The 15,790-nt window shown below is 44.1% G+C and overlaps 1 protein-coding gene across 4 annotated transcripts in view; it reads right to left on the bottom strand.

Annotated features, from left to right (window-relative positions):
• NEK7 (NIMA related kinase 7) overlaps nucleotides 1–12,824 on the bottom strand; it is a 128,434-nt gene extending 115,610 nt beyond the window's left edge. For 2 of the 4 annotated variants that reach the window (XM_084799306.1, XM_084799305.1), the window contains exon 1: nucleotides 12,618–12,823. The gene's annotated coding sequence lies outside the window, so the exon portion shown is untranslated. Of the gene's footprint in view, nucleotides 1–12,170; nucleotides 12,287–12,617 lie in introns of those variants that run through there. The other 2 variants (XM_084799308.1, XM_084799307.1) reach the window with 2 other exon arrangements.
• Between the last annotated feature and the right edge of the window lie 2,966 nt (nucleotides 12,825–15,790).

Here is a 15,790-nt window from a genome sequence, read left to right as displayed (position 1 = left end):
CATCCCCTTGCAATTGTCCCCTTGTTCCTCTGAGCAAAGACCAGAGAATGACACCAAGCTGGAGCGTGTGTGCCTTCTAACACATACAAGCATACATATGTAAGATGCATTTTCTCCAGAAACTTTATTTTGTGAAACCTTGATTGTATGAAGATGTTATTCAATAAATGTTGCAACTTTAAAGCAGTATTAGGAACAAGAAACAGAATGTTCTTCTGAAAAAAATGATCTAGGCTACTACATTAAAGACTGGAAAGTAGTTAAGGCGAAACTTGAAAATCTTGTAGTTAAATACTGTTTAATTTTTAAATTTTATTTTAAATTCACTTTTTAAAAAGAATTTCATACATGAATCCTGTATTTACATCATTTCCACCCTTCAAGCTACTCTATGTGTCCCTCCACATGCTCTAAAATGTATAGTCTTTGTTCTTACTGTTGTTACATACACACATACGCATGTGCACACACACAAATGGTTTTGCTCATGTGTGTATATGCTTAGGGCTGACCACTTGGGATTGGATAACCTATCAGGGGGCTCTCATGAAGTTCCGTTCAGACATTCAAAATGGAATTACATAACTGATATCCAATTAGATTATTATCTGAGCTTTCTGAAGCTACGGAAATTCATTACTCTGACTATAGAATGGTAAAGTGTTAGGAAGATGCCATGGCTAAGAGTTCAAAAACAAAGATTTTATTAAGGATAGAAATGACATTATCCAGGTGCATAAAAGAAAGCACCTGACATTATATAATATACAGAAGTCAGGCAACGAGTTATAATTTAGTTGTCCCTAGCATCCATGAAGACTGTCCTTCTAAATGAGCTCAGAGGAAAAGGGCCTGGAACATATGTTCTCTCCATGTGATCGATCCTTGCTCCTCTATGATGCTAAAACCAGCTCACCTCTTGACCACACCCTCTGCTAAGCTTGGAAGACATCTAACTGCCTACACCTGGTTATCAACTATGCAACAAACCACCCCATAAGAGATGCATCTTCCTCCATAAGCATAAAGAACCTTTACTTTATTCATGATGTGTTTAATAAATCAGCTTCAAGTCCCATAAATCTGACCTGTGGTCCTGTTTTAACCTATGGCCTTGTCCTGGGAACTTCCTGCAGTCTATCTTACCCATGCCTCTAATGCAGCTAGCTGATCAGCAGACCAGCTAGTGTCTCTTTTGACGCCATACCCTTCCTCGTATAAATCCAAATCTGATATGCCTGATCCTAGTTCCTATCTTGACCCACCTTTCCTGTCAGGGTCCCTGAGCGGCCTGACAGCGAGCACTCACAGACCTGCCCTTCACCTGCTTCACAGTGTACACTCTCCTTCCCACCTTGCTGTGTGGACCTTGCAGAAGCATGTGCTTGGCCTCCATCCTAGCCTTCCTGGAAACCAATTACACAACTTTTCTGGACACCTTGGCCTCTTACTGCTAGGACCTGCCCAAACCCCCTGCTCCTGAGAAGCAGGCATCTGCCATTCCCTGAACGGCCAGTTCTGACAAGAATGGTACAAGGCCATTTAGGGAACACAAATGTGTAGAGGACATGATTCACAGCTTCCGGAAATGGATTTTCCAGGAAAGACAGAAGGACAAGTGTAGCGATGGTGAGAGAGCTCTCTGGGCCCAGAGGCAGAGGAACCGATGCTTATTTATAATTTTCTGTATAATATTGAGCAGAGCTTTAAAAGATGATGATGACTTTAGTAACTGAGACAGAGTAGCTGCAGTGTAGAAAGCAACATAAAAACACTGAGAGGAGCATAAAGACAGAGCAAAGGGTTGGGAAAATGTAAGTCAATTTATCCAAAAAGTGTCAGGTGTGATTAAAGCAAGGGAACATAGTAAGAAATCTAACACTGATAGGTCCATATATGAAGAAACAGACTCGCCACTGAAAACAGGCGAGCCACCCAATACTATACAAAGCTAATGGTTAATTTACTCTCATATTCTATGCATAAAGCTGAAGTGTGAAAAGGCAGAAAGCTGGCAATTTGCTTCGATCTGGAATACAATCCTACACACTCAGTGTACAGTCTACATATGACAGAAGGGACCCCGAGCGAAGCTCATCATGGGATTGTGGCATTGGTAGAACAGAAACAGGCTCCTCTGGCCATGAGTTAACTAAACTCTCCTGTCCTTCTATAAGCAATCAACAACTACAGATGTTACCTAGCAAAGCTTTTATATCTATAATTAATAACCAAGTGCGTGTAAACCTAAATGTTTTGTTTGCCACCATAATTCCAAACTAGAGAACACTAGCCGACTAGGACGAACACTACACATCTACAATTTTATAGTGATTCTGAATAATCGGAACAACTGAGCAGCACAGAAAGTGACTGATCTGTCTTCCTCTCTCGTGCGGTCTCCAGCATTGCCTCCCTTTTAATGATTATCTGTTCTTCTTCCTACTTTATACCAATGGCTCTACTTCTGTACCCATGCCTCCCAAATGCCACCGCTGAACTGGGAGTTTCTTTCTCACTTCCTGTGATGGCCCTTTCTTAAATGTCATCAGTTCTGTTCACTTTCGGCTGCACTTTCTCTGGGAATGGAAGACTGAAAGAGAAAAACATTGGGAAAAAAATTAAGAAAAAAGGCAAGGTGATCACAGAGCCACCTTCCAGGTGTCAGGAAACTGCAGAGATCACACAGTCTGCCCCTGAAATAGGCTCCAAAGAATTCACTCTGACTTGAAACTGATTTGCAAACTCTGCAGCCAACTGGTTCATTCCCAAAATACATATGCAAAACACCCTGCAAATTTTTTAAGACCGATAATGTGGAACTTCTAACATGCTGAGCATGGTCACTGACCTCATGGAGAGCCCTAGAAAGAGGCCTCACCCAGTGAGAGACTGAGTTCCAGGAGACATATGCTGGTTCTCAGGACCTGTGCTCAGTACTGCGTCTTTCAACTCAGCCTCTTCACCCACACCCAAGTCCATATCAACTCTACCGATGCTCTCCGCAGGGCCTGACAGGGGCTGAGCTCCACAGCATTCACGTAACTGTACTGTCAAACCCTGCATTTGGCATTTGAAAAAATATAAAAATGAACCTGGACTTTGAGCATTAAGGAGAGGGAATGGGGAAATAGTCATTATTTTTAAAAAAGGAGCTACAGTGTTCATAAAATATATGCTCAAAACAGAAATCACTGACAGCTGCTTTAAAATGACCGAACAGGCATCCATAGACAAAGGATTCTTTATACACAAAGGCTGGTATCTACCGACAGGGAGGTAAGTCTGAAGGAACTTCAGTACCAGTCACATGTTATCAAAGCACCGAGTGGAAATAAGGCGGTCATGGAAAAAGAGGGAAGGAACAAGCTTCTCATCCTAATGTTCTTGAGTGTGTTCCAGCGTGGCCAGACATTCAGGATGGAAATATCCTGGGTTATGAGGTGGGGAAGTGCAGGCAGGTAGGTCTCCGACCCACAGATCTAGAGGCAAAAGCTCTACATGGCAAAGCAAAGGAAGTCTGCTCTTATGCAAAAAAAAAAAAAAAAAAACAAAAAACAAAAAACAAGCCAGGGAAGTGGTAACTCTCACATTGAGCTACAACACTGGAACAACGCCAAAAGATGGCAGAGCAACAGGCAGCACAGGCAGCACACTAACAAGGGCTGGGATGCTGGTAGAGCTGGCATGTTGGCTATTTTTCTTTCACCTTATCTGAAATGCAATGCTTCGCTGGTTTGCTCTGTTGTTATTTAACAAATATTTGCCTTCTCTACTTAGTAATTTATAGTTGGTTTCTAACCATGATTTCAAAACACTCATCCATATTTTGAGCTGAGATGTTATTTACAAACCCTAGGAAAGACTGATTGCTAGGTGAAAGGTAAGCCAAGATACTGTAACGCTCCTGAGAGAATTAGGACCTACAATAAGAAAGAATTTTCATTGTAATGAAAAGGAGAAGAAAAAAAGGTGTCACGGCAGAGCAGTCTCTGAGGGCGGTGTGAGGGACCACAGCTTGAGAGTCATATGCCTGATGTATTGACAACACAAGTTTCCAACACAGAACAATCTTTCCAACACCAAAGCTCGTGATCATCAAATTGTAATTTCTGACACACGCAAGCTGAGGACCACAGCTTCAGAAGACGATTTTGAAAACCCATACAAATTCCTCAATGTATAAAATATGTGTCCATATACAAATGCATACACCTATTTAAAGGAATCACAAAAGCCCCTAGGGCTGATCTGATCCATTTCTACTTGGCAAGAGGACCTGTTACCACGCCGGGAGTGCATGCAATGAATGAATAAACCCAACTCAGTTTCTAAGAGCAAATCACTGACTAGAGAAATAAGGGAAACTGAGGCACCATCTCATGTCTGGAACACAGCAAGACAAGAAGAGACTGGAGGATCAAAGTGTGAGTGGGTGCATTCGGCTCTCACTGTACCAAGTAGCAATGCCTGACGCTGACTACTGAAGGATTCTGATCTATGTGAGAATGACTGACTAGAAAACCTGTGACCACCCAGGAACACTGACTTTCCCTGTCCTACTTACTACTAAGGAAGGATTTCTCCCTAGGACAAGCCTCTCCCTAGGACTGGCCAGTTTCTTCTCCTTTAAACCTATTTCAAAGCAGAGACAAAACACCAAGCCCTCTTTTTTGCTGTGACAGACATACGTCACAAGGTCACACGTCACCATTCAGATATCTGCTGACTGAATAGAGTGTTCAAGGTCCTAACACCGGTGCTGGAAAAAGGACAGTGCTAACTGTCTATCAGCAAATCTTTACTGAACAAACAGGAGCCACCAACAGAACACAACGAATTTGCTAATTCGGGATGAAAGACACACACTGCATATTATCACGAGCCCGTGAAACTTACCCAGGCTTCATCACTAGCAGTAAAACAAAGAACAAACCAAAGCCTAAGCTGTCCAGGGAGCCACAGGGAGCAAGCCTGCCTCCCAGGGCTTTACTTCATTCCCACATTCAAGACGCTGAGTCGACTTGGTCAGCTTCCTTCTACTTCTGAAAATACATGATTTTATTGTTTTTAGAATTACATGTATTATCTGTATTATCAGTAGGCCCGGCTAGCGATCAATCAAGACACAGATACTTGTTATATTTTCAAATAGCCTTGGTTAACCTGGGGCAGGGCAGATATCAATCCTCTAAACTACTTTCCATAGTAGGGCCTCAGGCATGGGATCCCTGCCTCAATCCCACGCCATCTGCTTCCAATAACTTCTATCAAGCTACCTCCCATCCATAATCCCACATACTTGCTCATGTTCTTCATCTGGGCTGGATTCTCCATCCACGCCGCCAGCCATGGGCTTCTCCTCCAGCTAACCCATGGCGGCCTTCCTCTCTTCACTTCAGGTCTCTCTCCTTTTTCTCATGGCGGACTTTCTTCTTCCCAGAATTCCTCTCTCTCCTAGCCCCACCTATCTCTTGCCCTGCCCAGGTGGGATGGCTTTTTATTAAGCAAAAGGTGGGTCAGACAGCGAGCAGTAATTATCATCAAAATACATCAGATTATCCCCCAACATGATTTAGTAAGTTAGACATTTGGAGTCCCCTCGGGGAAACTACAAGATAATAATGGGAAATAGAAAGCTTGGTGCCAGAACATTCATTTCACTGTTTCAGTAGAATACTATTCCTATTATAAATGTATAAAACAATGCCTGTCTTTATCTCTAAGATACAGTCCTTCCAGAAGCCTAAAAATCTGCCATTATGGACAAAAATATCAGAGATTTCAAAATCCTTCATATAGCAAAGAATCTATATGACGAATATATATGAAGATGTTGTAATAAAATGTTAAGTGCAAGGAAAATTAGAGGGCAGTGTGTTGCAGGGCTAGGTCCTCTGAAGAGACCATGAAAGGACAAAGTATAAGGCTATAAAAGTGAAGTCGAAGTCACAACGGAGACCCTAGCATGTTGGCGATGCGAGGACATAATAATGTCTACACAGAAATGACGTAGGCACTGTGTAGATTTACCCCAAGAGAAATCACAATATAATAAAAGGCAGAGCCAGACAAGCAGGCCTAGCTAAGCCCACAGGTGCTGAGAGGAGGCCACCAAGGGCCCGGCTGCTGGATAAGTAGTTACAGAATGTTGTTTGTTCTCCAGGTTTTTCCTGGAGTCTTTCCTTGATGTGCCTCATCCCTCCCACTGTGAATGACGCTTATTTTGTGCCACTGTACACTGAAGGTATATGACTCAGATTTTTGATTTTACAGGAGTTCATAGACAAAACTTTGGACTTCTAAGCAATGGTGAAACTCTTACAACAAAGTTAGATTGCATACGTTTTGTTTGGATTGTGAGGTAGCCATGAGCCTATGGGAGCCTCTCAGCAGAATGTCATACCTTGAAAATGTAAAAAGTTCCCTCACAGGCTCAAGTTTTTGAATGTTTCATCGCCAGTTGATGGTGCTGTTTTGGGAGACTATAACTTCTTTGTGAAAATGATTCTAGCTAGTAGAGGTATATCATGTGGGGAGGAAGAGTGTTGGTATTTAAGTGGCCTGCCTCCAGGTTGCTTAGCAACTTCTGACATCACCTGCTCGCCACCAGGTGTGGGCCCAAGATATAAAAGGAAAAAACCTGCCCCCACTTAACTCTTACTTTGTCTTACTTTGTCTCTCTTAACTCTCTTGTACTCTCTCTAAGCGGCACCTCCTTTCCATATTCTCTCTCTCTCTCTCTCTCTCTCTCTCTCTCTCTCTCTCTCTCTCTCTTACCCTCTCCCTCCCTCCCTCCTTTCCTTCCTCCCTCCTTCCCTCTCTCCCTCCCTCCCTCCCACTGTCTCTCTGTCTACTCTCATGGCCCACTTAGGTCCTAACTCCCCTCTACTTCGGTTCCCTCAAATAAATCTGTCCATATCACATCTGTTGGGTATCACTGTATTTATTTTTAAGTCCTGACATTCTACTCTATTTCTTTTTAAATCCTAACAAAGAATACCATGAGAGATAAGGCCTGGCCCCTCATCTGTTTCTCACACCACTAAGCTATGAACCAGCTGTATCACACATTCCTGCCAACCATGGCCAAATCTCTCGCATCACCATGACTCCTCTGACACTAAGGACTGTACCCTCTCAAACTGTGAGCAAAAATAAACTTCTCAAGTTTAAAAAAAAAATTGATTAGAGGTAAAGCTGTAGGCATCAGTGTGTCCTTACATGAGAAGGCACAGATGCAGACATATAGAGACGCTAGCATGTGGCAGAGGCAGATGAGAGTGATAACATTTATTAACCAAGTAGTAGCAACGTCTGCCACCAGTACAGGAAGGTTAAAAACAAAAAGAAACAGACCAAGCACACTTTCCCAAACCTTCAAAGAGAAATCGATCTCTAACTTGCATCCTTCAGAACTGGAATCAAATAAGCCCAGGTTGTTTGTGATGCCCAGCTAAGTGGTTATGTTATAGCAGCCCTAAGAAGCCACAGCAGTGTGCTGTCCCAGTGCTCAGTGACTCCACTTTTGTAATGGGAATGGCTAGGGTATGGTTCTGGGGCACCTAGACTAGCAACTTCCTCCTTATAGCAGCTTCACTTTAAAAATAATGGTTTTTTTAATCACTAAAATGCTATCTCAAATGTGCAAAGCATTAAATTATAAATATGGAACGGCACGGCAAAGGGACAGGAGAATTCAAGCACAGGAAGCTGCAACTGCGGAATGGTGAGGCGCCCGGGTCAGACAAGGCTGGGCCAAGCGTCATCAGAAGACTCTGTCCACTGTTTCCTTCCCCTGAAGGCTCCATGAATGGAGAAGTGGATGAAATGAAACCACCACCTACCGAGTCTGCACTTACAAAGATGCGTCTCCATTTACCATGCAAAGCAAGCTGGTGTGAGCTGCAAAAAACTACAGTCCGAAAAACCGAAAATGACTCAACAAGGGTGGTAAAAAAGAGAAAGAAACCCAGGGCATTGTGCCTGGGCTTTTTCACATCATGGTAAGCACAGAAAGAGAGAATTCGCGTGCCGCAGGGTCAGGTAAAGATGCTACCTGCAGCAGAAGGCAACTGGCCACAGCTCTGAAATGTCCCAGTTTCCACCTGGCCTCCCTGAGGACTTATGGTCAAAATTCCTATACAACCAAGAGTCCCTCCTGGCTAGGACGAACAAATTCTACCGTGTGATTTGCAAGGTGTTTCATTTTCCATTGCATTCCACTGCTTCTCAAAAGTTGCAGCCCAGCCAGCCGAAAACTCATTCTAAGACAAGAAGGAGGCCTTGCTTCTCCCTGTGGCCACACACTCCTTGACAGCAGGCCTTTCCAGTTATTTATTGTTTTCCTTTTTTACTAGAAGAATAGGTCCACTTCTCTTTCCGTTTTGTTTTTGTTTTGTTTTGTTTTGTTTGGGGGTGGGGGGAGTCTGTTGTAGTGGATGCAGTTGATGTTTGAGATATAATGTAGTCCAAGCTGCCCTCGAACTCCCAATACTCCACCTCAGCTTACCCTGTCGAAGATTATAGATGCGTGGCACCATTCTCAAGTTTTCCACATTTCTCTAAAAAGCTAATTTAAAAAAAAAAAAAGAAAAGAAAAAAGAAAAATAGAGATAAAAGGCTCACGAAATCACACCTGCCCAAAATTCCCTCTAATGGTAACAGTCACACCAGTAGGCCAAAATGAAAACTAATTCATGAAACAGATCAAAATCCATTCGGGTTAGGAGTATCACCAGCTGAAAAGCAGAAAATGACTGGGTCATATCATACCTTAGTTTCCTAAGGAGGAAGCAGGAGACAGCTCACACTCACTCACTCCTTCGTCATCACAGGATGGGTCTGGGGCCCCCGAAGGCAGGGACTCTCTAGACAGAAGTCCCGTTCCCTCTCTAGGCTGTTCGGCCTCTTAGCCACCTCTATATCCAAATCTACTTGCAATTATTTCTCTAGCAAATCTTTTCTATATCTGTTCCAATCTAGCGAATACTTTCATGCCCTTATTCTTCCCAGCAGGACACCGACCTAAGTGGCTCACATGTTTATGAACACCAATAAGCAAAATTTGGGAATGCACGGTGGACACTATACACCCGTTCTGAGAATTAAAAACTTGCACAGCGCACTGTTGTTGGAAACTCAGCGGCTTAGATGTGCAGGCCTTTGATGTTATCGCCTCTATAAATAAAGTTTTATTGGAGCACAGCTACAACCACATATATGGGTATTGTTTGTGGCTGTAAAAGCAGGAGAGCCGGCAGACAATACGGCCCACAAAGCCAAAAATACTTCTTATGAGACTGTTTAGAATTTGTCAACCTGTCTGCACAAAGGCAGCCTGGAGTTTAAAAGTATCCCCTAACTACTGTCCCCACAAAAGCTGCGGCAACATACAAAAAACGACCACTTCCACTAAATTAAAGAAAGCATACATTTTTATAAACCAGTGAGGTTTTCTCATTTGTACACTGTCTGCCTAATACTGTGGATAGCTATTAACTCCAATACAACTCACCCTGTTAGATCATTATATACACATTGTGACAAAAAGCATTTTTTGGTTTGGTTTGGTTTGGTTTTTAAATAAAGGTTTAAAAAAAAATCACTTAACCTGCTCAAAAATAAAGCAGAAAAGAATGTTCCTTGGCATCTGTCCTTGTTCCCACTCCTCACCAGAACCACATGAACTGTAAGTGGTTTTCTTTAGAAGGAAAAAATATTTGGATATGGCTGTAACACCACAGGGACAGTCAAACTGTTAACTGGCAAATGACACATCAGTAGAAGTTTCACAGCTCATACGTTGTATAAGTTTAAAAATTCTAACCACAAATAGTGACTCATGCCTATAATCTCAGCCCTTGCAAAGCTGAGGCAGGAAAATACCATGATTATGAAGGAAGCCTGGGCTGGATGCATAGTAAGTTGCAGGCCAGCACAGGCTGGCTACAAAGTGGGAGCCGAGGTAAAAATAAATAAATAAATAAAACATTTTTTTTAAACTTATATTCCACGAATACATATGCTTGGTTATAATTCTATAACCAAATGTTATAACCAATGTAATCTCCATGAATAAATAAAATTTCAAGAAGAAGAATTAAGTTGGATCAATTGCAAAAGTATAAAGAAATGCTTCTACAAATATGGCTGTGCTTGTAGAAATGCAGATAAAGCAATTCAGAGTAAATACTGACCGTCCACATCATACCCACACCTTCCGAGCCATAGCAAGGTTGCTACTACTCTGTAGTTTCGCTTACGAAGTATATTATCTGCCCACACACTAATCAAATATTTGAAAGAAAACAGGTGGAACTGGGAACGGCTACCATGCATTCTTACAGTAACAAAATCTATTTTAAAAAAAATCACTGGAATTTTTTTTTTCACTCAATGCTGAATACTTCATGTTTGTAGTAAGCCAGGGTTGAGGGGCATCAAAGGCAATCACCAGAATCCTGGAGGTGAGAGACGACTTTGACACAGTGTAAGTATTGAGTAACTGCTCTGCACTTTAGGGTGTTTGAAACGGCCACGCTGGTTTTTACTTTAGTGTGCATGGGCATGTCAGTGATGAGGCCTCTTCTCTCCTCTCCACTAGTGTGGGGCCATCATACCAGGGGCGATTTTCTTCTGTTTTACTAGGCTGCAGAGAAACTGTCCGTGTCCAGCCATGAAAGGGTTTGTGGCAAAGAAATGGCATGAGACAGGTATCATCCAGATAAACTTTAGTAGTTCCGATTACAGAATAGGTCTGTTTGTCGGAAAAACGCAGACTTGACTTTTTAAACTGATGGTTGTCTTAACCGTATTACGACTGCCAACCTGGCATAAAAAAAAGTGCCTAACGGGTTTTCTTCTGGCGGTTCTTGGTTTTCAGTTTCAGATGATCTCGGGGTAAAGCCCCAGTCAGGCACCTACTATATTTAATTTGCTGACCGGGTTCGTTTCTTATCTACTATGGTTTCGGTGGAAGCGGTGACTTCAAGCGGAGAGTTAACAAAGGGAGCAAAGGAAACCAGAGCCCCCTCCCTCTATTTTTAAGCACTGATTTCACAAGACTAAGGCTCAGCCCTTCTTTCCACAGGCCCACATCCTCAGAGAAACTTGGCCTCCCTCTCCTAGTGCAGGGCAACGGTAGGAAGTACACGCCCTCCTGAGCTGAGGCCGGGTATTCTGGCCTTTCATTGGCTGCGGTTGCTGTCAGTGCCCTGAAGGGTGGGGACTCCCACCTTAGAGCGGAATCTGAGGACTGCGTGGTCACTGGGTCCCGATTCCCTTCCACTGCGCCCCTTCTCCTCTACTGGCCTCTCACCATTCACTCTTCTGCTCCTCTAAGAAGTAAAGTTTTTCCAAACGTCCAACATCCCCCCTCACCCCCGGCTAAAGCAGAGGATGCAACGGTTTGCGATGTAAAACAAATTAAGGACCGGATCCCTCCGAGTGTAGCAGACGGCTGTGAAGATGAAACAACTGCTTAGGTTTGCGTGCCAGCTGGATTAAGTACACTACACTGGCCGTCACGAAGTAACTGCAGCCATGGATCCCATTAAGGAATGCTACAAAGCACTGCAGGCTGTAATCTTTATTCACCATTTTCTCAGTTCACCCGGCTGTCCCAAACATACAATAAATTTTTGAGTATGGGTACCAAGCCTTTCTTGGACCACATCAACATCCCATCGTCCAAAAGAGAAGATTTATAATACATATTCTAAACGTGATTCTGTAATGCAACCTGCCAAAGCACACGGTTGTGAACGGCAGTAGGCAACATGCCTACTGGGAACTGCAGATTCCTTGGAGGAGAAACTAAAAAGTGATTCTAATAATACTCTATAAACTACGGCATCTGGTTGCTTTTAATAACAACCTTTAAGATTAGTAATCTCAACGAGGAAAAACAAGAGTCATTTCATCTCTATGCTGTTTTATCTATATTCAGTTCCATCACCAGAATTGTAAAGGGTACAAACATATCTCACCCTAAAGTAAATATATTCTTAGTATTTAGTCCGGGCAAAGACTTAGGCTATAGGAGTTCAGAATGTGCGCCAATAAAAGCATCAACTGAGGGTCTCCCAAGGTCTCCAGCACCAGACAGAGGCAGCTGCCATTGCTCGTCAGCATCCCCCACTGCCTCTCTAACTTCACCTTGGCCCCACCTGTGACTCAGCTCATAACTTTGCTCCATCCCAGGCCTGGATCGGTCTTCATCGGTTACCAACTCAGCTACCCCGCCACTCATGACTCCCGGGGTCTGTAAAACTTCACTTTTCTAAACTGGGCAGCAGCCGAATCGGTTAAGCCAATCCGCGAGCGGTAAATAGCCCTGATGACCAATGAGCTCGGCCCGGAGGCGGGTCTTCGCAGGAGTTCCTCCTGTCCAAGCCCAGAGACCTGTTGCCGCCGCCGCCGCCACCACCTCCACCGTGGTGCTTCCTCGGGGGATCGAGGCACCCGGGCGCGGAGCTCTCGCAACCAGCGGCCTGCACCGCCCTCCGCCAGCAGCAGGCGGTCCGGCCCGACCTCGGAGACACGAGAGCTCGAGGCCACACGCGGCCCGCCCGCTCCCCGCACCGGCCCCACCCGACCGGGCCGTGCAGACTCACCGGGACGCCGGGGCAGCTCGGTCCACGCGGGCAGCAAGGCTGCAGGGCTATGGGCTGCAGGATCCCGGGCCGATCTCCTCTACCCGCGCCGGCTCCCACCCCGCTCGGCCGGCGCTTCCCACTGCGAGCCTAGCGGCGGCCCATCCTCCCGGCTCCGCTCCTCCTCCCCCGGCCGCGGCTGTCAGGAGGGTAAACATCCCGGCATCCCCGAGGAGAGGGCGGGCCGCCGCAGGCCCCTCCCCACGCCCGCACCCTGCTCGCGAGCCCACGCCGTCACTTTCCAGAGAACTGGGGTGTGCCTCGCTGAGGGCAATGGGCCCCTGCCTCCAGACCACCGTGTTTTGATCCCACTCTCTTCTACCAAGTGGTTTAAGCTACCCCTACACTGTGTCAGTGCAGGGAAACGAGAATTTTCCCGCAGTCTGGCTAAGTAAATCTTGACTTTAGCGTCCCAACTTTGGGAATGCCTTTCTGGATGCTTCTGAAAGTTGAACTACGTGGTCTATACGCAGATCTTTGAGATATGGACATACTTATAAAGTGGCATTACAAAAATATTACATTGCATAAATAATCTTACCTGTCACATATTTGCAATATGGGTTTCGCCTTAGTACGTGGATCTGTTTTTTTTTTTTTTTTTTTTTAAAGCAATGCTTTGATTCCTACTGTTTCACTAACCAGACTTTGAACTACTGAGGCAGACAGCTAGGAGGCGGTGTAGAGTCTGTCCTACCTGGATTCTAATCTTTCAGTAGACAGTCATTTAAAGTTATCAAGATCTTTCTCGGTAGATCGCTTTAACGCCTTTCCTTAGAAACAGAGTCTATGAGAAACAACACCGTGCTCGAGCACAGAGCCTACTCACTGGGTATCAGGTCTCTCACTGGTTTGATTTCCCCTACCAGGGGAAGTAGAGCCAAAACACAGGTTTAAACAATGGAATTAGGATTTAGAAAGTTTGGCCCAGAGAGATGGCTCAGAGGGTAAAGGCCCTTGCTGCCAAGCCTCAGGCCCTGAGTTTGAGTCCCAGGACCTACCCGGTGGGAGAGCACCAAATATCCACAAGTTGTTTTCTAACTACCATATGCCATATGAGTGTACGTGTGTGAAATATAATTAGAAAAAAAAATTGCAAACTTTAAGCCGAGCAAGGTGACACATGCCTTTAATCCCAGCACTCGGGAAGCAGAGGCAGGTGGATCCCCGTGAGTTCGAGGTCAGCCTGATCTACAAAGGCCAAGACTACACACATAGAAACCCTGTCTTGAAAAAAAACAAAAAACAAAAGCAACAAAAAATTGCAAACCTTAATTTTAGAAAGAAAATTAAATTTCAAGCGGAGACATTGGTGCAAGTGCAAGAGCTACACAGATGTGGCAGGTGGAGGTCCAAGATGAGGGCTCAGTGACACAGCTACACGCGTGAGCCCTGCTTTCATAAAACTGAACTTGAGTGAGAAAGTCCAGATTACCTAATGTCTTTTTATTGGATGGCAAGTCATATAGCAGTAAAGCTGGGGGCTGTGAGTGCTCCTTTAAATATGTTTATCTGGGAAGGCCACTAGGCTTTTGAGCAGAGGCCTGAAGAAGTGAGAAAAAGGGTCATGTGACTGTCGGGAGGTCGAATGTTTTACACAGGAAATGCAAAGTTGCCCTGTGTGACCCTGTTGGAGAAGCAAGCAGGAAGTCAACGCAGCTAGAACCCAGTGAGCAAGGGAGTGTGGCCGATGAAATAAGATGGGGTGAGAAACCAGAAGAGAGATAGATATAGAACTTTGGACTTTTATGTTTTAGTCTGAATAAAATAGAAAGTCATTACAGGAGTAAGTTGAGAGAAAAGGGTGCTTGTGGAGAATAGACTGTCTGCCGGAGCGACCAGAAGATGAAAAAGGATAATAATGGTCTCTGTAAAATAAACAGATTAGGCTTAGCCCAGAGCGCTAGGAATACAAAAACAGACAGACTTCAGATATACTTCCACACTAGAGCCAACAAAGTTTGCTGGCGCATTGAATGTGCTGTTTGAGAGGAAGATAGGATGGAGCCAGTAAATTGGCATTTGGACCATATCATATGATCACTTTACACCAAAGCAGTCATAAGAACTAGGTCATTTGAGTTGCCAGGCATAGGCAAAGCTTACAGAGACATTAGCAGACATATTCAAGGTAAAATTTACACCTGGGGCCAGATACATGGGCCACAGCTTGTTCTTACTCTCGTCGATACTACCATTTTAGAGAATGTGGATTGATGAGTAGCTGGTACAATAGCCCAGTTTAAGCACACCACAAATTTGTCTACATACTAAATAGTCCACTGATAAGCAAACACTAAACTTAATGAACACTGAGTAATGGTTAAATTGAGCAAAAGTTTGCCCACACATCCTTAGTGGCTGCAAAGCCTTTATCTAGAAAGAACCCTTTGGGTGTTGTATGATGTCCAAAGTACTAGAATAATCTAATATGTCCTACTTTTTCCACTTGTAAAGCAGGCTTCATAGCTACAGATAAATAGTATCTATAGGCTCAACACAGAAGACACTGTACTGTTTCTTTCTAAATTTATATCACCTTTGCTGTGGGTGAGCAAGGTTATTGCCAGCTGCCAGCAGACACCCTCTTGGCCTGGAGGAAATGCTAACGACAAAGGAGAGAAGCCTGCCCAGGAAGGCCCTTGTGGGCCAGGCCACTGAGAGAAGCAGCAGCTTTGACTGCTTCTCCACTGTCTCTTCTCTAAGCATGCTCCCACAATGCTGCTTTAGCTCCGTGACGTATCTTAAGTATAGTCCTTTTTATGAGCGACCCAGTGTTTATGCATCGTAGCCATACAGCTGATAATACGTCTCAGATTTCCTTGGTTATATGTCTGTGCTTTGTATTTAAAACAGCTTAGTTCATAACCAAATCTTCAAGTTGTGTGTGTGTGTGTGTGTGTGTGTGTGTGTGTGTGTGTGTGTGTGTGTGTTGGCCCCACGCAGGAAAAAAAAATTATCAGCAGTATTTATTCCCAAAACCATCTCTCCATAAACTAATCCCAAACAGCACATGGCATACCAGTTTCGGCATAAACATAACTTCTCCAAAAGGAAAGAAACTTATGAGGGGAAAATAGTGTTTCCATGAAGAAAAGTGATGAAGTAAAATTAAACATACTTCTCCTTTGAGA

This window comes from Acomys minous, assembly GCF_964271855.1.
Source record: "Acomys minous genome assembly, chromosome: 1".
NCBI lineage: Eukaryota > Metazoa > Chordata > Mammalia > Rodentia > Muridae > Acomys > Acomys minous.
This window is presented reverse-complemented; position numbering and strand designations above follow the sequence as displayed.